A 23,091-nucleotide genomic window follows, 5' to 3' on the forward strand; every position below is an offset into this window, starting at 1 on the left:
GATGGCATTATTATTATTATTATTATTATTATTATTATTATTATTATTATTATTATTATTATTATTATTATTATTATTTTAAAAAGTCTTTTCGTTTTGACGTAGAAGTTTCGCTGTACTTATTAATGTCGGTCTGTCTGTTAGGTCATCAGCCTAGAGGCTGGTTGGATCCTCAAATAGCACCACCAAAGGTTATGCGGTTATAAGGAAACCCCAAAAACCAATGGCGGCACCAAAATGAGGCGTACTAGGCAAGATGAGAAGTGAGGTAGTTTGCCCTAGCTTTCCTCACTGGGTTAGAAAGTACTATTGCAGCACGACTGACCCTATGAGCAACACCTTTCATAACACTCAGATGCACTAGTCGTGCTCCGAATGTCATTACTCAGCACTACCCATATCCCAGCAACTTCCATATTGTCACAGCCATGGATGTTGACTGGGACTTCGGTGGAAGCTACACTTTACTTTGGCCTGTGCCAAGAGAAGGATGCAAAAGTACTGTATCCATCAAGAAATGACAGCAGGCAGCTTATTAATGTACCTTACACTATTTGTTTAGCATTCCTACATTATGCCTACTATTGATGGAACATTGTTTTTCTTGGACTGCAACTTTGAGGGTTCATACGGAAAAATGTATCTGCATTTTTAGATTTTCGCAAGAGTGGACTTTTCTGAATAACGGACATTTTGTACTGTGCATCCCCAAAGGTGTCCGCTATTGGAAATTTACGCTGCATTACATTGCCTTGGTCGATCCCAGGCATATACGGTAGGATTTATTTTTTAACATAAATGTAATCTTACACACTATTTTCATTACCTAGTGAGCGATGTCATCGAATCAAACATAGACAATGACCTATTAGCTTCCACGTCCATTGTCTGTGAAATTATTCTGCAAGCAGTCACCTTATCCGCATACGCAAACAATGATAACCGTACTCTCTAAGTTTAGCCTGCTCCGTGCCCTTTAATGGAATTTGCTGTCCACTAGCTATCAGCTCATCGATCACTGCTTACTGGCAGCTGCTCAAGATTATCTTGTCACTGTCCATCCCTAAAGTGTGCACTTTATCGCATCTAGAATGAGTTTGGCGTCGATGCGTGAACGAAGAACAGGGCGAACGTTTTTGTGTTAACAGGTGTTTCAAGGTCAGGGCATCGGCATGACGCCAGATATTCCATAAATCCGGTACCATTCCCTGCGCAGTTACTTCTGCTTCGTGTACAGAAAACAGCGATGTCCCTAAGCACCTTCTGTAATCCGCAGTTATCACTTCTCGACGAATAACGTGATAATGTTTTATATTTCAAAACAACCTGATTCCCGTAACCTTGGATGAATTCCTCACTATTGACGTAATCACCTATCAATCTAGTCGTCTTAAGATTTCACAATGTAGAGAGCTTAAGGAAACTCAGCCAATCCAAACAGAATGAGATATACATATTAACACACATCGTGAGACGCAGATAAAGAATACACCCGCGGAATCCCCAGGGAACGGAAAGGGGCGACCAAGGAATGATGGATCTTCAACCATGTGATTACCTGTGATTAGAGTCATCACGCGAGGAACACAATTGGATCGACTTTACTTGCGATTAGTACCATTATGTAAGGAACACCATGGATCTGTGATTAGTATCATCATGGATGGGTCACTATGGGTTTACAGTACCCGCGATGAGAACCACTATATGCGGAACACTATGGGTTTACGTTGCCTGTGATTAGTACCACTATGTGAGTGACACCGTAGGTCTGCGTTGCCTACGATTAGTACCACTATGCGAGGAACACCATGCACCTGTGATTAGTATCATCATGGATGGGTCACTATGAGTTTACAGTACCCGTGATGAGTACCACTATATGCCGAACACCATGGGTTTACGTTGCCTGTGATAAGTACCAATGTGTGAGCGACACCGTAGGTCTGCGTTGCCTACTATTAGTACCGCTATGTAAAAGGAACATGAAGATTCTGAGCAGCTCCTGCGGTTAGTGCCACTATGTGAGGAACACCACGGATCTAGCCGGCGCCCGTGAGTAGTCTCAGTAATTGAGAAACACCATGACTGTCCGTTGCTTGTGAGAGGTGCCTTTATGTGAGGAACACCATGGGTGTGTGTTACCCTATGAGTGGTGTCATTATGTGTGACATACCACGGGTCTACATTACCTCTCATTAGTACCACCATGCGAGGAACACCATGAGTAGGTTACCGGTACCTGCGATTAGTACTATTATGCGGGGTCGGTGACCTGAACTTTTGGATCCCTTTGGACAACACCCCCTGTGGGTGGAGGACGCAGATGAAGAATACACCCACGGAATCCCCTGCCTGTCGAAAGAGGCGACTGAAAGGGGCCCAAGGGGCTCTCCACTTGGCAGTGTGGATTGACGAACACGGGGCCCTTAGCTATTCATATTATCGTTTCGTGGAGGTTACCGCTGCTACCTTTCGAAATAATATAATAATAATATGCTACCATCTGCAGGCATTTTAACTTTACTCCATTTACGCTGTCTGCTTGTCAATTTCGACGTTCAGCTTTTCTCTACCATATGGCATATTGACGCGGATCTCTATTCGGCAATCATTGGCAGGGTTTTAATTAATTTTGTCATGTAAACACCAAATGTGTCCCCAAAGTTATGTTCTACATTCCGATGTCGTACGACATAGTGTCGAATGGACTACTTCCGTCGGTTAGAATCGCGCAGCTTTGAGCTTGAATCGGGAGATAGTGGGTTTGAATCCCACTGTTGGCAGATCTGAAGATGGTTTTCCGTGGTTTCCCATTTTCACACCAGGTACACTACATCTCAGTTAAGGTTTCGGACGCTTCCTTCTCACTTCTAGCCCTTTCCTGTCCCATCGTCACCGTATGACCCATCTATGTCGTTACGACGTAAAGACAGTTGTGTAAAAAAATAAACTTGGTAGCCGGAGGCAGACATTCTAGCAGGGATCCACAGAGAAAGCTTTCGGAGTGTAATTGATTAATAATATTTATTTTCCAATTTGCCAATGTGGGATTGCAGTGTTAAAGAGAGTACCGGCTTACCGTTAGTGTACCGTAGGCCTTTATGGCACAGCACTTGTTGGGGCATGCGATTTTACTCGTACCTCGCGTGATCGTCAGGACGTGCATGTGTCCTCGGAATGTCATTGTATGCTACCGGTTCATTGTCACGTGACCCAAATATGCCTTTGTACCCATTCTTTACGGTATGAACTCCTCACGGCAATAAAACCGTACTGTTGTAATTAATCTAATAGTAATGTAAGATGGCAGTAATAGCTCCCCCTTGCGTACGCGTAGTTTAATCGTGGAACTTTCAAACTTCATCACTGCATAAGGTGTCGGGCTCCATGGCAAAATGTTTAACGTGCTGGCCTTTGGTCACAGTGGTCCCTGGTTCGATTCCCGGCAGGGTAGGGCATTATTAACCATAATTGGTTAATTTCGCTGGCATGGGGGCTGGGTGTATATGTAGTCTTTATCATTATTTTATCCTCATCACGACGCGCAACATACAACTTTTCACCTGTATAAATGGATACAGATTGTGGACAGAGGTAGTTTTCCGGCACACCTTTAACTGTACAGTCATTTAAAGACATATACCAGTGATGCCTTGTGGTTTTTTTTTGTTTTTTTTTTTTTTTTTGGTTTTTTTTTTACATAAGACAAAACAGCCCTACAACCAAAGGTACTCCTTCCACCCCGTCAGCATCCACGCGTACCAACCACCGTTTACTTTTCATATTTTCATACTTTTCATATTACCACAGGCTTCAGGAGTACCTCTGGCTGAACCTCAAAGACATTACCGACCTACGGTCGTGCAAGTAATGTTCGGTCTTTGAATGTTAAAAGCTTAGCGTGAAATCGTGAAAAATCATATATATACCCCGTTATGGCAATCCACATCACATACGAGTGTTAAGCTATTAGCCCCAGTTAAGAATTGCTGGTAAATCTAAAACACTGAACGTAAGTTGAACATTGAAGCTTGAAATTTTCTTCACCAAACGAAAACGAAAAATAATTCATACAATAAAGGGTTGACGTGCTGGCCTTTGGTCACAGCGGTCCCGGGCTCGATTCCCGGCAGGGTAGGGCATTATTAACCATAATTGGTTAATTTCGCTGGCACGGGGGCTGGGTGTATATGTAGTCTTCATCATTATTTTATCCTCATCACGACGCGCAGTCGCCTACGGGCGTCAAATCAAAAGACCTGCATCTGGCAAGCCGAAGTTGTCCTCGGACACTCCCGAGACTAAAAGCCGTACGCCATTTTATTTTCATTACTGCATAAAGTATTTATATAAATGGCAGCTAAAGTGTTTGACCACTCTGGCTACCGCGTGTGGCAGTAACACTTCCTACCAGCTGGTTTCTTAATCAAATACGTTCATAATTACGTAATGGGACTTTCTGGATTTTCCCACGTTTACTTTACAGGTGGCAAGAAAACCGGTCTTATCCCCAGATTGCGGAAGAAATCTTTGTTGCGATTTGATCTCTTCAACTCTCTTCTGAATTGGGCAGAGCGGAATTTGAAAAATAACTCAAGACTGGATGTCTTTTCCGGATTGTGTAATAGTTTCAAGGTTTGAAATATGCTTACGCGTCCAGGAATTCTAGACATGACAGAGATTTACTGTGTACTACGAGACAAATTGCTTGTCGAAATGGGAAGGTGGTCTTTGCGATTATTTTACGAGCGAGAACGGCTAGATAAACCTCTCGTCCGAAAAAAAAAAAAGTCCGTCCGTTCCTATAAAGTATTCATTGGCAAAAGAAGTTACGGCGTGTAAATGAAATACTTACTAGGCCGCGCAAATCTAATGGCAAATCTAATCGGGTATGAATGATAAACTTAAATAGCCGGACATAAGTGGAAGCAATGGGAGGAAGCGGTATTTAATAGTGCGATATGACGTGGTGGTGATTGTTGTGTGAGGAAATACAGTATAACTAGGCAACCATCCCCTATCAGCGCTAATCAGAGGAGAAACTATGGAAGGGGTCCGACATTTCGAAAAATGAATTTATTGGCCAAAAAGCAAAGGGCCACGAAGGGCGTGAAAATGATATTCACTAGGCCTCGTAAACCTAATACTGTCGAGTCTGATAAGAACAAGGCTTAGTGAGGATGGGGCCGTAGCTATGATGAATTCTGATGCTCAAAACGGCACACACCCCCATTTCCCGAGCTATTGGAGTTAAACAATGGTTAAAATCTCCGACCTAGCCGGGAATCGAAACCAGGACCCCCTGGACCAAAGGTCAACATGCTAACCTTTTAGCCATGGAGCCGGACACCTGGAAATTGAAACTTGGGTAACCGGTAAGAATTTTATGTACTTATTACTCCATCACAGGGAATAAATGAGGACCATAACTCTTCCATGGTATTTTGCAGTACCACATATGTTATCTAGGGCAGTTTGATCAAGGCAACTGGTTACCTTCAGTGTGGATTCTCTCTTTACCGATCGAGTTGGTTACGCGGTACAGGTCCTATAACTGTAAGCTTGCACAATGGATTCAGACCTGAATTTAGGTAGCACTGAAGGTGGTTTTCCATTATAACAACAGTCACAGGCCGCGAGTGTATCTTAAGGCCACGGTTGCTTCCTTTCTATGCTAGATCCTTTCTTTCGCAACAGTGTTTACCCGTGTAAGTGCGAAGTTACACAGTAAATTGATCGTTTTAAGTACACCGCACCCCTTGTGAGTAGGGGACGCAGATTAAGAATACACCCACGGTAGCCCCTGCCTGTCGTAAGGGGCGACCAAGGGATGATGGAATTAGAACAATGAAACTACCTGTGATAGGTACCACTATGCTAGGTACGCAATAGGTTTGCGATTAGTAGCAACAGTGGGTGAATCACTATGGGTTTACAGTACCTGTGATTAGTATCCACTATGTGAGGAACACCACGGGATAGTACCTGTGATTAGTACACCTAGGTGAGGAACACCGTGTCTGCATTACCTGTGCGACGTACAATACTTGTGAGTAGTACCATAATGTGTAGAACACCGCGAGTCTACGCTACTTTTGAATAGTAGCGCAACATGAGAAATACCATGGTTCTACGTTACTAGCGATAAGTACCATTATGAGGGGTCGTTGACCTGGATTTTGGACCTTTTTAGACAGCAAGCATAATAGATTCGATCGTGCTTTGGAAGCGGCCGCTAGATCAGTGTACACTATTGTTTTGATAGTTTCTAGAGAGGTGGGGGATTGCGGGTTTCATCCACTGATTGTTTAAAGTTCATAACTGTTGTTAATCTTCATCGTTTTGAATTCTAGTCAATAGATGAATTTTGGACATTGAAATTGGCATTACATTTCTTACCATTAGGGACCGGTGTCCTAGATATTATACCCCTTTAAACAACAATCATCATCATCATCATCATCATCATCATAAGTACACCGCAACGCAACACTGTCTCCAACTCTCGATATTAAAGTCGTTCGACGGTTGAGTGCTGGCTTTGTAAACAAAGTTCACGGGTTCAGTCCTGGCTCAGTCAGCTAGTATTTGAAAAGGCTAAATTGCACCAGCAGCGAGTTGGCATGTAAATGTTCTGTGGGACAAAACTCTAGCACCAGGGCGTCTCCGAAAACTGTGAAAAGTGAGTTGGATGCAAATCATAAAACCAGTGACAGTATTTCCAGCATTGAAACATGTGTTTGAATCATGAGCGTACTGCATAGGAAATCCGTAAAATAAGATTGCTGCTTTGTTTGTCTGTGTGTTAGGTCATCAGCCCAGAGGCTGGTTGGATCCTCAAATAGCACCACCAATGGTTATGCGGTTATAAGGAAACCCCAAAAACCAATGGCAGCACCAAAATGAGGCGTAGTAGGCAAGATGAGGAGTGAGGTAGTTTGCTATTGCGTTCCTCACTGGGTCAGAAAGTACTATTGCAGCACGACTAACCCTATGAGCAGCACCTTTCATATCACTCAGATGCACTAGTCATGCTCTGAATGTCATTACTCAGCACCACCCATACCCCAGCAACTTCCATATTGTCACAGCCATGGATGTTGACTGGGACTTCGGTGGAAGCTACACTTTACTCTGGCCTGTGCCAGGAGATGGATGCAAAAGTACTGTATCCATCAAGAAACGACAGCAGGCAGCTGCTTTGTTTAGTGAGGTTTAAATTCATATTTGTTGAATTGCTGTGCGAGTGTCCCATATTCATTGTAAGTTGCCTCTTTTCATGCGGCAACTGAACGAGTTATTAACTGCCTGTTGTTTTGTGTATCTGTTCCGGGGTTTCCGTGGAGCGGTGAAGAAGGTGCTAGTGTTGAATGGGTCTAAGTACGATATCAAAAATTAATTTAAAACTTTAAATAAAGGTTATATTTCTTTTAGAATCTCAAACTTAACAAATTTTTCACTTAGTGAAATAATAAGATTACAGGTACAGTGACAATTTCAAGAATTGGAAGACCCAAGACTCGGAACTTTAACAATTTCTGGACTTCAAGCCCCTAGTTAACAAATTTACAATTTCGCAAATGAGGTATTATTTAGACAAGGACAGAAATCCCCCAATTCAAGAGCACTTTGCTCCAAAAGTTACAAATCTGTAGCCTTTCGTAGGCACCCCTCCCTATTACAGGAAATTCACAATCTCAGAAAAGAGCTTACATGCTCTCCAACATCAGCGAATTTCTTACAGCCCGCTTAAGGCGACCTTACAAAAACCTTACAATCTCTGGCTTCTCTAGGCACAATTTACAATTTAAATTTTCTTTTACATGGGGGTATCTATCACCCAACCTACTAGGCCTACGTGGAAAAAGAACAGGTTAAATTAATGGCCCGAACACAAACTGAATGGAGGCGTACCCTTGCGCTCCTAGATAATGAAGTATAAAATCCTAACGGGGCTCTCGGCCCGATGACACAGGGGCTAATCCCAACCTGCTGTGGAGACTCGAATGAAGTTTAATTTAATGCATTACAGGAATGAAAAACTGTTACAAAGTCGTAGTCACCTCAAACCAAGTTGAAAGGGAACTCGAGAGCGTAACTCACTCTCTATCCCTGGTTTACAGTTTTAAGAGTTTATGAAATTTTACATTAGCCGAAAGAAGGTTTTACATTTTAGAAAACAGGAGGTTACATAATTATAAATTTGAACCTTCCCCTCCTGTAAGTCTAAGGAGGTAGCTACAGAAAATTAAGACTGATGGTCATTACCTTGGTTGGTGGACTGCCTTGCGAAGAATGAGGCGCCCCGCCTCCTGTCTTAACACACACACTCTCAGAAATACGGTGATCCAAAGACATGGTAGCCAGAAAAGCCGCAGCTTATATACGTCAGGGGACGGTTCTAGAGGATTCTGGACTAATCCAAACACACCCTCTCAATTTTATTGGCAGAATCAAAACGTTACACCCAAAAACCAATAAGAAGCCTGTGATAGGCTGAAAAATGATTACAGAAACATAGTGATTGGTCAAATTCAAAAACTAGCGGAATGAAAGAGAAGTGTTGCAAACCTAGAAATATATATTAAAAAACAAATGAACAATAATTTAGTTGGGAAACATAAGAACACAAAACTTCTTTAAATCACTCATTCTTCCGTCTTGTACCAGAGTGCACGATCACAGTTTTTTGTAGAGACATCTATGGAGAAAATTTCAAACATCTTGATGTACACCAAAACAAAACAAAATAAATCCAATCAGTTTAGGAAACTTAGAAATGACAAACTTCTTAATTATTCAGTAGCGACATCTTCGGATTAAAGTCCCAACTTCATGCAATAGCAATTTCACGTTTTGTTCGATAGAGTTCTTTATGACGCTTCTTTTGAATGTTCGGAGTTGAGGTGTACCTCCCGGTACAGTATCATCAGTTATAAACTAATTTCCGAGAAAAAGAGCGTATGCATACTGGGAAAAGAGCATATGCAGACCATGTTCAGTTAAGTTGGATTTGTCGAATTAGGCTGTTATTTTGTATTTTACCCTCTTATTCCGGAAATGACAGCGGAACCTATAACTCGAGATAATATACGACCAGTGATACCACTAATGAGCCGGCCCCGCGCTGTAACGTGCCTGCCTGTCTCTTAACCCGGAGTCCGGGTTCGATTCCTGGCTAGGCAAACGATTCTTACCTCGATCTGAGGGCTGGTTCGAGGTCTACCCAGTCTACAATTAAGGAACTGTCTGACGATGAGATGGCGAACCTTGTCTAGAAAGCCAAGAATAACGGCCGAGAGGATTCGTCGTGCTGACACGTAATCTGCAGGCCTTCGGGCTGAGCAGCGGTCGCTTGGTAAGCCATGGCCCTTCCGGACTGTTGCGCCATGGGATACCACTGATGCTTGGCTCGATTCAGCGAGTTGCACTTCTCAATATGGTGACATTGGAAAACACTAGGTCATCAGAATGTTTGTGGGTTTTTTTCCCCCTTCCAATATCGCGCATGACGTGACCCACGCTAAATAATAATCAGTTCAATAATAATTCTGACGTGTTGTGTGGGAGTGGTAACATTGCATGGCACGCCGTAGCGGCAGGGACAGCAAGGAGAAAGACGGACGTATAGAACTGTGTGGGTAGTGGTCTGCGTCCAGCAACGAAGTTCGCGGTAGTATGATTAAGGTGGACGGCCAAGGGTCAAGGGGCGCCGACTTCGGGTAATTATGGGGGGGGGGGGGGCGCATGGTTAACATGATCACAGCCATGTGAAATGGACAACTATTAATGCATACATTCCTATATAATAATATTCACAAACAGAAGGAAAAACAGAACAATCATGGAGCTTGATTTTCAAATACATTTTTGAAGGAGTTTTATGTACGGAGCCTTCAATAATATTCACAAGTAAACAGAAAAATAGAATTTCATTCATAAATAAATATTTTGAAGGAATGTTTTATGTACGAAGCTATCAGTGATAATCACAAGTAAAAAAATACGTAGAACTTGCTTCATAAATACATTTTCTGAATAAACGTAGGTACTATTACTGTATAGGCCTGTTGTTCATTTCATGGTGCGAAATGTGAAAAGCTCTACCACCAGATGTACCACCTGCACATTCTCCATTGTAAATGTACTTCTGTGAAGGAATGTCCGCTTTTGAATCTCATTTCTTGATATAAAACAATCTACCACCTTCTCCAGCTTTAACGCTTTAGCAGCATCCGAAGACTACCAAACTCCACATGGTAAGGGTACTTTACATCTACGAGGAGAATTTTCAAGGGAGAAAATGGCACGTAAAATGGGGAGAATACTCCTTGCCCCCCCCCCCCCCCTCCACCAAAGTCGGCGCAAGTGCAATGGTTGTAACATTTAGTGAACTCCGTTCCTGGAATCATCTTCGTTTCGCCGGCTGTGTCGCACGCGGTTATCAGCTTGATACATTTTTACAGAATTCCCGTGCAGTCAAATTGATTTTTTAAAGCAGGACAAATTACCTATGCTAATAATGTAAAATTCAACTTGATTTAATTAAGATGTGCATGCTGTGTTTTTGTGGTGCTGGTGACGGAAGGGGGGGGGGGGGGTCGTCGAGAGGAAGCTTCGGATAGCCTCTGCTGTTGATGGCATTGATGACGATGATGATGATGATGATAATAATAGCAATAAATTGTTATTAATTTAATGTTCTCAGAATTTTTACTTCAAAGTGCACAATAAACTTTATTATTATTATTTAGGCATATTGTTGAACAGTTAAAAGAAACTTCAAATTCTTCCCGGACGTACAGACATGTCATAAATCGTTGGACGTTTCTGAAAAAGTGGCAACAACTCATGATTGCATGAATCATTCTCTTCATATTAATTCTTCCAGAGCAAACCAGGCTAGAGATGTCATCACTCGGTTGAAATAATTTCTTGATCTCTCAGTGAGATTTGCAGTGGGCATATGCATCTCATATTCGTTCGCAATAGCTCCCAGACCTCCTGGAAATACTCGGTATTTCTCGCGTGAAGTCATCCAGTCGGCTGTTACAGAGTTGAACACATGTTTTTGCTTTTCTGCTTGTTATTTCAGTGGTTTTCTCAAGTGATGCTTGTTATAAATAGTGGAACACGTTTAACATAAGACATTGTAAACATCCGCGTAGTAAAATCTGTAATGAAATGAGATACTTGACGGGGGAGAGCCTACATATTTATTTTGCTCTTGTTCTTCTGACTGCCTCAAAGGGAGAAATACTGTAATTTCACTGTTTATGGCTATTGATTCCATGCTATTACTTTTTATTGCTTCGTCAGGGGTGCTCGTTAATTGTCGATAGTAAAGGCGACAAGACGGCGAGCGTGTTGTGAGAAGTTGTGTGTAGTATCATAGAATTGGGGAAACGTTTTTCTAAGTCGTTATGAAACAGGGTTAGCAGATATTTTTCATCAAAATAATTTTTAGTATTTGAAATTCCTCATCGATAATATACTTCAACTTAAAAGTGACTGATTGTGTTATAAAGAAACATTTTATGTTATGAAAATTGAATTCGTAAACTCAAAACCGGTTTTAATGACTGCGAAGGGACCGCCAATTAAGGGTCGTTGTTGGCGATAGATGAGCAAACCTGTTTTTGTTGTTGTTGTTGTTGCTGCTAAAAACGTCATATCTAAGTTCTAGGCTGCACACTTACACGGTTTATAATAACGTGAAAACTTGAAAAAAACACAAGTGAAATAAGTATTGTATTTGCAATACAGTATTTGTGGAGTGGGGCTGAGAGGATTTTTTTTTCTATTTCTATTTTCTCTTCTAAAAATGAATGTAAAAGTATACTTTGTCGCAAGGCAGCCCCTGCATGAGATGAACTATTTCATAAAATAAATAGGTCGGCAAAATATGAAATAATAAACGAGGAAAGAAGTAGCAACAATGTAAATTGATCAGCATTGTCGCAGTGTCTTGGTTAACAAATGAGACCTTCTCTCTGTCATTCCAAACTGTAAAAATCGTTGAGTGTGATACAGCCAATTACTTTACGACGCAGAGGTTTGTTCCCCCATTTTGTAACCGCCATATTATTTGTGAAAAATATAAAAATCCACAGCCTGTTTCCAGTCATTCGTGCGGGTCAGGAATGGAATGAATCAAGTTCCCATCTTGCGGCGAGGATAGGAATTGTGCCGGCTGCCGAAGCCTGTCGCGCTCCTCTGGGGCAATGATTAATGAATAACAGATGGAATGAAATTATATTCGAGTGTGTTGCTGGAACGAAAGATGACAGGGAAAACCGGAATATCCGGAGAAAAACCTGTCTCGTCTCCGCTTTGTCCAGCCCAAATCTTACATGGAGTGACCGGGATTTGAACCACGGAATTCAGCGATGAGAGGCCTGCACTCTGCTGCCTGAGCCACGGAGGCTCTTATTTTATTTTATTTGTGGGTTTTCTTCAATATTAAACACGTTGCTTTTCTTTTGTGACATTTTCACAGCGATGCTTGCCTAGACTATTTCACACACAGACTGATCTGAAATCTACAATCTACTGAAAATAAGAGTTTGAAAATAATTTTTACATTGTTGTCAGCAATCTTCAAACGCGTGATATCCCAAGACGGGTTTGGCTCGCCAGGTGCAGGTCTTTCTATTTGACACCTGTAGGCGACCTGCGCGTCGTGATGAGGATGAAATGATGATGAAGACAACACATACATCCAGTCCCCGTGCCATTGAAATTAACCAATTAAGGTTAAAATCCCCGACCCGGCCGGGAATCGAACCCGAGACCCTCTGAACCGAAGGCCAGTACGCTGACCGTTCAGCCAACGAGTCGGACATACGACTGAATAAACTGTCGAACTCACCCGGTGACACTTCAGTATTATAGTCCACTGGCTAGGCAGCAGTCATCTTGGCAGATGTTGCCATTGATGCTCTCACGGCCCGTACTTAGACATGATACTGTATAGGCTTTTGGGCTTATGCCGTGTCAGGAAAACAAGGTGAAATTCTTAACGTTTCGCAGAGAACTGTGCTCTGCGTCATCAGAAGAAAATCTCGACTGTCCACGAGAAAGGCTGCTTAAACAATGACTTTTTAAAATTTAGACGTTATAATAGAAGTGGAAATGGTACGTTTATTCGTCACCAGATGGCCCCCCGGACGTGCTACAGCGCTAGCGTTCGAAGCGGAAGCTGACCGAACCATCAGAATCTGTCTAAGAGGGTCTCATAACATGTGTACGTAACACATGAAATTGGCAGGTGATTGACACAAGCCTGGAATGAAACATCTGGCGATGAGGAGCGTACGATTTTGGAAAACACAGAGATCTTGGCAGATCTTTAATGGGCTATATGAGCCACGAGTTTCACTTTTAATATACCCTCTGGGATCGTGGAGACAATTCAGGTTTTGAAGTTAGTAAAATTGTCATTCTGTGAGAATGTGTAACACAGGCTGTAAAGGTGTGCTTTTTTTTTCTTTTTTTTTTCTTTTTTTCTTTCTGAAGTACGTGGGATCTTATTTTACGTTACATCACTCATGCAATGCAAGACATGACAACTACTTTGATTTCTCTGGGCAAAAATTACGGTGGCTATTCTAAGGGGCAAAATAATGGATCTTTTATTCTCTCGGAGGTTTAACTGGACATAAAGTTAACCGGTTTCATTCCTCTTCAAATCCTTTGCTTGTAGTGAGCCGTCGGCGCATCAGAGTACTTGTAATTTTCGTGGTATAGATCCTAGTTATCTTAATATAATTTTCAAGCGTTAATCATCCAGGAAATTGATATAAAGGTCCCGAGAGCTTCGAAGACTTGTGAGAACCGTAGTGATTAGTGGTCTGGAGGAAATATTTCTCTTTGAAGGCGTGCTATGGCATCCAGGATCCTCGGTTGAAATGGCGCTCAAGCATATCGCCAGTGGAAATGAATGACACGGCGGCCTGTGCTGTATGTAGCCTTGAGACGAGTAGAAGTTTACGAATTCTCCTGGATATATTTATTGGGGCCTAGCTGCTGAAATAGATAGGGTTTATTTTAACTGGCAAAGTTAGGGACACGTGTCCCTGTCTTATACTGGAGATCTGAATGGGGGAATAAAATGTTTCTCCTTCACCACTAAACATGTGTTTCAAGGAAGAAAAATAGTAAGAAGAAAGAAAGACAAACAAATGAGTGATCTCCTTCATATAGTATTGTCACAGGTGTAAAATCGTGGAAAGGACTTGAAAGGCTGCACGCGGCACAGTAAAGCCCAGGCCCATACTTGGTATTTATTGTGACAGCCATTCCATCCCGCTCTGTCGTTGTCAAAGATTATCGTGGAAGCCCGATTCTTTAAAATGCGTCTATATTCCTTTCTGCGGCAGTGAGCGGTAGCAGACTGGAAAACCAAGCACGTGCCGTTAATTGCTTCTACGCGTAAACGACAAAAGCAAGCATACCGCTAGAACTCAAAGGCTGCTGACTGGGGATGGAATGGCCGCGGCGACAATAAAGCCAGTCACAGATAAGCTCGGCTTACCACTTGCACTTCCCACTGTGAAACTCGTCCAGAGTTTAAGCTCCCGCTTAAGCCCGATCCAAGGCTTAAGCGTATACTGTGAAACCGGTTACGTCTCAAAACTCACGAGTTTCAAAACTCACGGGCTAAAATTAGTTACAAATAGTATCAAAACTCACGACTGCAAACTTTTTAGCTTAAAGTAAACATTCTAATGAGTCTCAAAATTCACGACTCTGGACAGCAGGTGCTTGCGATGACCGCAGGAGGGATGAGGTGCGCGGTGACTCACGCTTCCCGTGCGATAGGCAGGAGATACTGTGGATGTTATCTGCCACCCCAACCCACAGGTGAATTAAAGAGACCGAGGTGTATTATTATTATTATTATTATTATTATTATTATTATTATTATTATTATTATTATTATTATTATTATTATTATTATTAAAATATTTTACTGTTGTCTTAAAGCTAATTGAATGCATTTTTTACCTTTCACATACATTTATAATAATGACGCCTGGCCTCCGAGGAGGTCTGGTGCAGGCGTTTAGAGTTGGCGCCGTATAGGTGACCTGCACGTGTGTAAGGATGAGGCCGTACTTAAGATAAAGTCTAATGCTGAAGACGGCACGAACACCCAGTCCCCGAGCCAAAGGAATTAACTAATGAAAGTTAAAATATCCGATCCGACCGTAAATCGAACCCGGGACCCCCTGGACCCCTTGAACCAAATGCCAGCATGCTAACAATTTATGCATGCAGCCGGACGACATAAAATTATAGTTAAAAGAAACTGTCAGTTGGTAGTACTGGGGCTTAGTTCTATTATACAGCCAGAAGGTAGCATTTACTTGAATAAGGAATTTTATTTAGAGATATTAAAGATCAAGAAAGTTAATTCATTCATTCAGTTTCAACACTTCGAGATTAATTTAAAAAAAAAGTATTTCTATTTTTCGTAAGAGTTCATCTATTCGCTTATTTCAATAGATTGTCTATCTGACATACTTAAACCGAAAAAAAAAAAAAAAAATACTCATGACGCATCCAATTATTCTGTGCGATATAACTGAATGATATTTGAAACTGATTCTATTATTTAAATAATCGGATGGAATTTATTCGATTATTAAAAGTATTCCATTATCCCATCAGTAATAGGGTGGACATTTATCCATTCAAAGAAGAACTGGCCCTGTTCGTGAGTTTTGAGACTGGCCCGGGTAGAGAAACCTGTTCTTACTAATCCTCTTCCTGGAATTCGTGAGTTTTGAGACGACACGGTGAAACCGGGCCTAAGACGTACTATTTACAGTGCGCTAAGTCTCGTGGTAAGGGATAGAAGAAAATTGTTACTTTCATTGATTTGTCTTAGTCTCTTCCTTGACTTGGACAATATGCATGTGACTATGGCCAATGATGGTACACAAGAACCTCGTTTATCCGGATTAAGTAGGACCGGAACTGATCCGGATGATCGAAAATCCGGATCATCCGGAAAACTAAAAAAAAACTAATACAGTACATGGTATATAATCTATTAACATAAGTTGTACAGTAATCTCTTTTTCAATTGTACAAAAAATATAAGAACACGTTTCTTACATTTACGACTGTTTCATGCATGTATAGCGTTTGCACGCAACGCGATCACGAAGACGTTTTACTAACATCAGTTCTGCCGGTGTGGTTTCAGTCTGGAATTCTAAATAGGCCATCGGTTTGTCCAGCTGCATTGTTGCCTCTCCATGCGTCAGTGTTTCTTCTGACGGCACGCCGGTTTCATTTTCGAATTCACCATCAGTGAATTAGTAGTGCGTTGCATTCAGAAGAGCGTGGGTTTCGAATCCCACCTTGGCCGTTATGGAAATGGTTTTCTTACGGTTTCCCATTCTCAATACCAGGCGAATGCCGGGACGGTACCTTTGATAGACCGTGGCCGAATTACTTCCAATTCCTGTCCTTAACTGTCCTTGGCGGAAAAGGCAGTCAAGAAGAGTCGACCCCGTAAAAGAAATACTGTACAAATAAAAATAAATTTGTATTTTTTTCGATCCGGATTAATGAGGGGCGGATAAACGAGATCGTTGTGTATCACCATTCCGTGCGCAGTCAACTCCTATTATGAATGACGCATAGGTGTCCCCTGTAGGGTCAGTTGGGGTGGACGTTAAAAAAGTGGGCTTGGTGAACTGATATGTAATAACTTCTGGCTCAGTGAGAAAGCAACGGAAAATTACCTCACTCATTTCCTTAGTAGGCTATGTCTCTTCAGTGACGCTTGTGCTGTCTGTGACAGCTGATGGAGTTATTAAGGATCGGACTAACCTTCGTGTTGAAAACTTTAACATCTCTATGGCACCGTACGTTTTCAGTTTATGAAGACTTCTCCAGGTTCCAGTGATGATTACCGAGTGAGTTGATTTCGCTATTTGGATCAAATGTTTGAGCTTCTATTCGGAAGACAGTGGGTTTGAACTCCAGTGTCACCCCCTGTGGGTGGGAGACGCAGGCGAAGAATACACCCACGGTATCCCCTGCCTGTCGTAAAAGGTGACTAACAGGGGCGACCAAGAGATGATCGGAACTACATGTAATTTAGTACCATCACGCAGGGAACACCATGGGTCGCTTTTACTTGCTCGTAGTACCACTATGTTAGGTGCACAATAGGTTTGTGATTAGTAGTAGACAGTGTGTGCTTTCGGCTTTTACAGTGTCTGTGATTAGTACCACTGTATGAGCGACATGTGTGTTGCCTTGTCAAACATACCACTCGTACCAAACACCACCAATACAAAGTAATTTACTGAGAAATAATTAAAAAGTTTATAAATAGAACAGACAGAAATAGTCTATGTAGTGCAGGGGGTCTTAACCTCTTTTGTGCCACGGACCCCTATGAAAACCTGGTAAAACTTGTAGACCATCTTTCCATAAAAGTAAACAATAACCACTGCATGAAGAAACAAGGACACTCAATTCAAAAATGAAACACAGTTATCACGCGGAAATTGTACACAACAAATTTAAATGAGAACGGTGGTGGTGGTGCCGTGTGATGTATTTTCAAGTGCTTTGTTGACATAATATTACGTTCTGTTACCACAGCAGATCCTGTGCTTTATTTCATTAACTCGAAACTTTGCAAATACATCCGTGAGGATAGTAACGAACAACACCATACTTTGTACACTGCGGGCGGAGCCAGCGGGAAACTGCTAGTATAACTGGAAGTCCTCCGGCTGTCATTGCGATAACAACAGTCTCTTAAAACTAGAAGCTTGCTTGCTGGACGTGTTGTACACCAAAGACAGGGCGCACAGCGAGCGCGCCAAAGTGGCGGTGGGTTCAGTAATGTTTTGGAATGGCTCAGAAGAAGGATAAGGATTTGTATTTATTTACAAAACTGCTTCCCAATGGAGGTAGCCTCGACGGACTCAATATACCCACATGACAATATTAATTAGCATTACAATTATAATTGCAATATTAAAATATAATATGATGTAAAATTTCAGACAACACCTAGAGCTGTGGATTAAGATGGTGATCCAGAATTTGACAGCTCTTCGTTAGTACTATGGTGACTGTCTCATGTCGTACGGAAGTTGGAGTGTGATTTTTGTTCTAAATTGCTAAAAGAAACGAGGTATAGCACCTCGCGCTCTTATCAGTACACCCATCACATCAACGCATTTTGAGCTTATACCTGTCTTTCAAATGCAGTCGAAACTCGATATCTCGAACCTCCATTACTCGAATTTTCAGTATCTCGAAGTAACTTAAATTCCCAGCCGTTTGTCCTATTCTTCACGTGTATTTATTTCTCTATTACTCGAAATTCGGTTGCACAAATTTCTCGATTTCTCGAAGTAAACATTTCCTCCCTTGAAGCAAAACATACTCTGTAACTCGAATTTTGTGCAACATTAACTGTGCAATATGGTTTTTATGGTTTGTGAGGAAGAGTTAACAGTAAAGAAAGGGTTAGAGTGATCCTGGAAGCTAATATGACAGGAACCGAAAAACTAAAACGTCTAAATCGGCGAAGCCTCGCTGTTTCTCGGGTGTAAATTAATTACCGTTCACGTACGAAAGCAACCCCCGAAGTTGCAAATGACAAGTTCCATTTACGAATCTCGATTGCGTGGTACTGACGAGAAGTTTCAACGTGAATGGAGGAAAGTTTGACAGTAACAAACAGAAGAGAGTAACGGATTTTTTTCCTAAGGTGTTAACGGAGATATGTTTCTTACTTCGCTACTGTATGTACTGTATCCTGTCTTCTGACTATAATAAGGGTTATAATTAAAGTGATGCTGTAAAGTAGAGTTTGTAATTTTTAAATACTGTTGAAAATAACGTATTCAGATAAATCCCATAGATATATGATTGTATGTGCTCTACATGCTCATAAACGTTGTTTTATGTATGTATGTTCAGTCTTCAGCTCTAAGGCTGGTTGGATCCTCCACAGCTCTGCCATCAGCTGTCATAGATGGCCTAGGCATTGCTGAAGAGGCGTACTAGGGAAATGAGGAGTGAGGTAGTTTCCCGTTGCTTTCCTCACCGAGCCAGAAGTTGCTATTACATATCAGTCTGCCAAGCCCACTGAAATGCATGCATCAACCGACCCTTTGAGCAACGTTTTCACACCAATCAGCAGGGACAGGCTGCATATGGAATGGCATTACTAGCATCGCTCATACCTCAGTCACTTTCATATAGTCAAAGCCAAGGATAAGACAGACAGATCAATGAAAGTAACAAAATTGCTCTAGCCCATACCAGAAGACATAGTGCACTGTAAACACTAGGTCCTGCCAGCAAAGGCCTAAACGTTGTTTTGGATAACTCGAAATAAAAAATTTAGTTCACCAGGTGATTCGAGATATTGAGGTTCCTCTGTAATTAACGGTAGGTTCATAAATACATCTTGTTGAAGACCAACCTCGATTCGGACAGAAGAGTCAGTTATGCCATGCCTACAGGTATTAGATTATGTAATAATATCAACTATCTTTTTTTTTTTTTTGCTAGGGGCTTTTACGTCGCACCGACACAGATAGGTCTTATAGCGACGATGGGATAGGAAAGGCCTAGGAGTTGGAAGGAAGCGGCCGTGGCCTTAATTAAGGTACAGCCCCAGCATTTGCCTGGTGTGAAAATGGGAAACCACGGAAAACCATTTTCAGGGCTGCCGATAGTGGGATTCGAACCTACTATCTCCCGGATGCAAGCTCACAGCCGCGCGCCTCTACGCGCACGGCCAACTCGCCCGGTAATATCAACTATTCTGAGGAGACGCATGGCATTTCTTCGTGCACTTGCCACCCTTTCTTTCGCAAATCATTAGAGACAATAAGATTATTCCTAATCGCAATCCCTTACTGATTGAAAGGTGAAAACCTTGATAAGTTCCTTCTCGCGTAAGTCTTGTCATCATTGAATTTTAAAGTAATTAGAGTTAGTCCGAAGAATAGAAGGAATTGTCGTATTATTGGAATCATTTGATTATTCCTATAGTTGTTGCTATAACTCTGATAGCTCCTATTAAGAGTTTACTAAGTGATAGGGGTGATTTGAATGTGTTACTATAGTTTACTTCTCTAGAGTAATGGTTGGATAGAATAGCAGTGCTCCTTAACTGAATTGCACCCTCTATTCAGAGAAGAATTCATCTTTATGGAACACTGATTGTCGCAGTTATTGTGCAGGCATCGTAGTCGTCTTTCTTTGCAATGTCGATAAAGCTGAACTAAAATGGCCCCGTTGTTCTTCTGATATGAGCCCTGTTAGGTACAGTACGTCTGGAATTGTTTAAACCAAGCTGCTGTTATGGAAAAGCTGGCAGACTGCAGTCTATGAAAGACCTACGCAGACCATCGTTGAATTGTGAGACAAATAGTGGGTTAACTGGTACCACGAAGGATATGAACTTTAATGATTGCAAGGGGATGCGTTACCCAGAACTTTTACACAATTCTAAAACGCATGTCCTGTCCTAATACGCCCATCAAAAAGAAATTTTGCATCATTTGTGCAAAGAACAATTCATGAGATTTAATGCAAAATTGGGCATGGGTTGATGTAACATTTACAAATTATTTTTCACCAAAGGGTAGTGAACAAATCTCTGAAAGAAGAACGAAACCCAGTACATTTGTTTCTCGGCTTGCATTACTCTCACAAACCTAAATATTTACTAGATATTACGCAGTAACTCATCAGAACTTTACTCAAGCTTATAAGGGCAAACCGTGTTGACAATTGCTCCGAGGTTTAGAAGACAGAAAATTAGAAGTCACGTGTGTCAAGAATTCATTTCCTAGCCAATAATGTGGAATTCTTTTAAACGAAATGTTACGAGTATTAGGCCCGGAATCCACGCATACTGGAGGTCTTATAGCTATGATCACGATCTCTGCAGTCGCATAACTTTTCTTGCTTGTAAACCCATGGGTATTCGTCACATTGGCAGGCAGTGTGATGCTCTCAGCTTCCCTGATCAGTCTTCGACCAAGGGCTTCGCTGTTGGCTGGGGAGATAAAACAGTTCTTGGAAACTGTCAGTGCGGTTAGTGGCATTTACAATCGCGTGCTCCACCAAACAAGCAACAAGTACCTGGTATTCCTGCGGTCTTTGTTTAAGCAGGACATTTCATGAGAATTTTAATATAGCTAGTTCTAATTATGTGTTATTTTAGATGCTGTATTGCTTCTGTTTAAAAATATTGCATGAATTCATACAAGCACACTACAGTTGTGAAGTACATTTCAAGGACTCAAAATTACAGTTTTACCCACTAAAACAGGTTAGTCATTAGCATACTTAATGTTGCGAACGGTGGAATATCGGTAGATAGCTGTTACATTTTAGGGTAAGGTTACCAGAACTTTTTAAAATTTCCGGAAACAGGTGCAAACACAAGTAAAAGCTGTTTGTTTGTTTGTTTGTTTGTTTGTTTGTTTGTTGGTTGGTGAAGTTAGGTCTCCTGGCCTTCTCTTAAACTTAATCCTATACATTTTTTGGATTTTTACAGCATTAATTTACAATATCATGATAATGAGATAAGACGATTAAATCACATAAGAAGTAACAATAGCACAAATAAGATTACTATTGATGAAAAAGTATAGGATAAAGAGAGAGTAGACAATAACAGAAGAATATCAAATTAATAACTAAAGAATGTATCTATTAACTAGCTTAAAGTAAAACTTATTCTGATATGAGGCCCAATGAAATAAACTGAATATTACTATGTAACAATCTGAGTTCGCTAAAAACCATGTTGTTATATTATCTATTTCTAGAGACAATGTATAGTCTTGAATGGGAAGAGTAAAAATGTAAATGGGACCATCTAGTATACTTAAAATTTAATACGTAATTTTTAGTTTCATTCGCTAATCTTTCACACATACATTCACTCAAGTCAACTCTATGTACTCTAGAGGAGTTTACGGTAGGCTATGTTGAACTGTGTGTTAGTTCGCTATGCGGTTACACTATCTTATGCTAAAATATTAATTCTACTTATGTACTTACTTCATCTTACCACTTTTACAACTCAAAGCCCTTTTATGCTTTTCTCTTCCTACGTGCTCCCGACACTACAGTGTTTGGCATATCAAGAACGAACGGCAACATAATAATTTACACCCTGATGGAGAAAACGGAACTCATTCAGACATCGAATCATTTACCAAGTACTTTTGTTTTTGAGATATAAATTATTCTAATCAGTAGTAACATTCAGCACCGTGGAGGTGTATGTTACGCTTCCAGACACCGCAAACTTCTGCAAAATAAGCGGAACTTACACCGACAGTCATTTGTATCCAGAAAGCACATTGCATATTAGTGGAAGCAGTAGACCAAGAGATGAAATGGCGTATGGCTTTTAATGCTGGGAGTGTTCGAGGATATATTCGGCTTGCCAGATGCAGGTCGTTCGATTTGACGCCCGATGAGGATGTAATGATGATGAAGACGACGCATACACCCAGTCCCCGGGCCAGCGAAATTAACGAATGATGATTAAAACTCCCGACCCTGCCGGGAATCGAACTCGGGACCCCTGTGACCAAAGGCCAGCATGCTAACCATTTAGCCCTGGAGCCGGATACCAAAGAGATAGCAACCCGAGACTACACTGAAGGAAAACAATAATGCTTGTGTAATAAAAAAAAAAAGGAATGTTAAAATGTCATAGAACTTTACTATTTACGTTAAACCATGCTAATGAGTACTGAAGATCCAGGGATTCACGGGGCAAGTGATTAAATCTGGTGAAATTTCCTCTGGGAACAAACATGACATTCGGGGACGTCTGGCAATCTTATATTAGGAACAAAAGACATCTGTGGTCGTCAACTTCGTTTACTTGTTGCGTATGTGTAAGATTTTCTAATGTCGTGTTTTAATGCAATGTTTCTCTTCTTCAAAACCGAAAAGAAATGAGCTACAAAGCGATCTATATACAGAGGGTTATTTAAAAAATGGAATATCTTTGTTCATACTTTGTTCTGCAGATTTTGTTTTAAATTACATTGGAACTAT

The 23,091-nt window shown here is 41.2% G+C and overlaps 1 protein-coding gene across 7 annotated transcripts in view; it reads left to right on the forward strand.

Annotated features, from left to right (window-relative positions):
- Nucleotides 1–23,091, forward strand: part of kst (spectrin beta chain, non-erythrocytic 5 kst) — a 621,462-nt gene that overhangs the window by 361,020 nt on the left and 237,351 nt on the right. The window lies entirely within an intron of this gene.

This window comes from Anabrus simplex, chromosome 3, assembly GCF_040414725.1.
Source record: "Anabrus simplex isolate iqAnaSimp1 chromosome 3, ASM4041472v1, whole genome shotgun sequence".
Taxonomy (NCBI): Eukaryota; Metazoa; Arthropoda; class Insecta; order Orthoptera; family Tettigoniidae; genus Anabrus; species Anabrus simplex.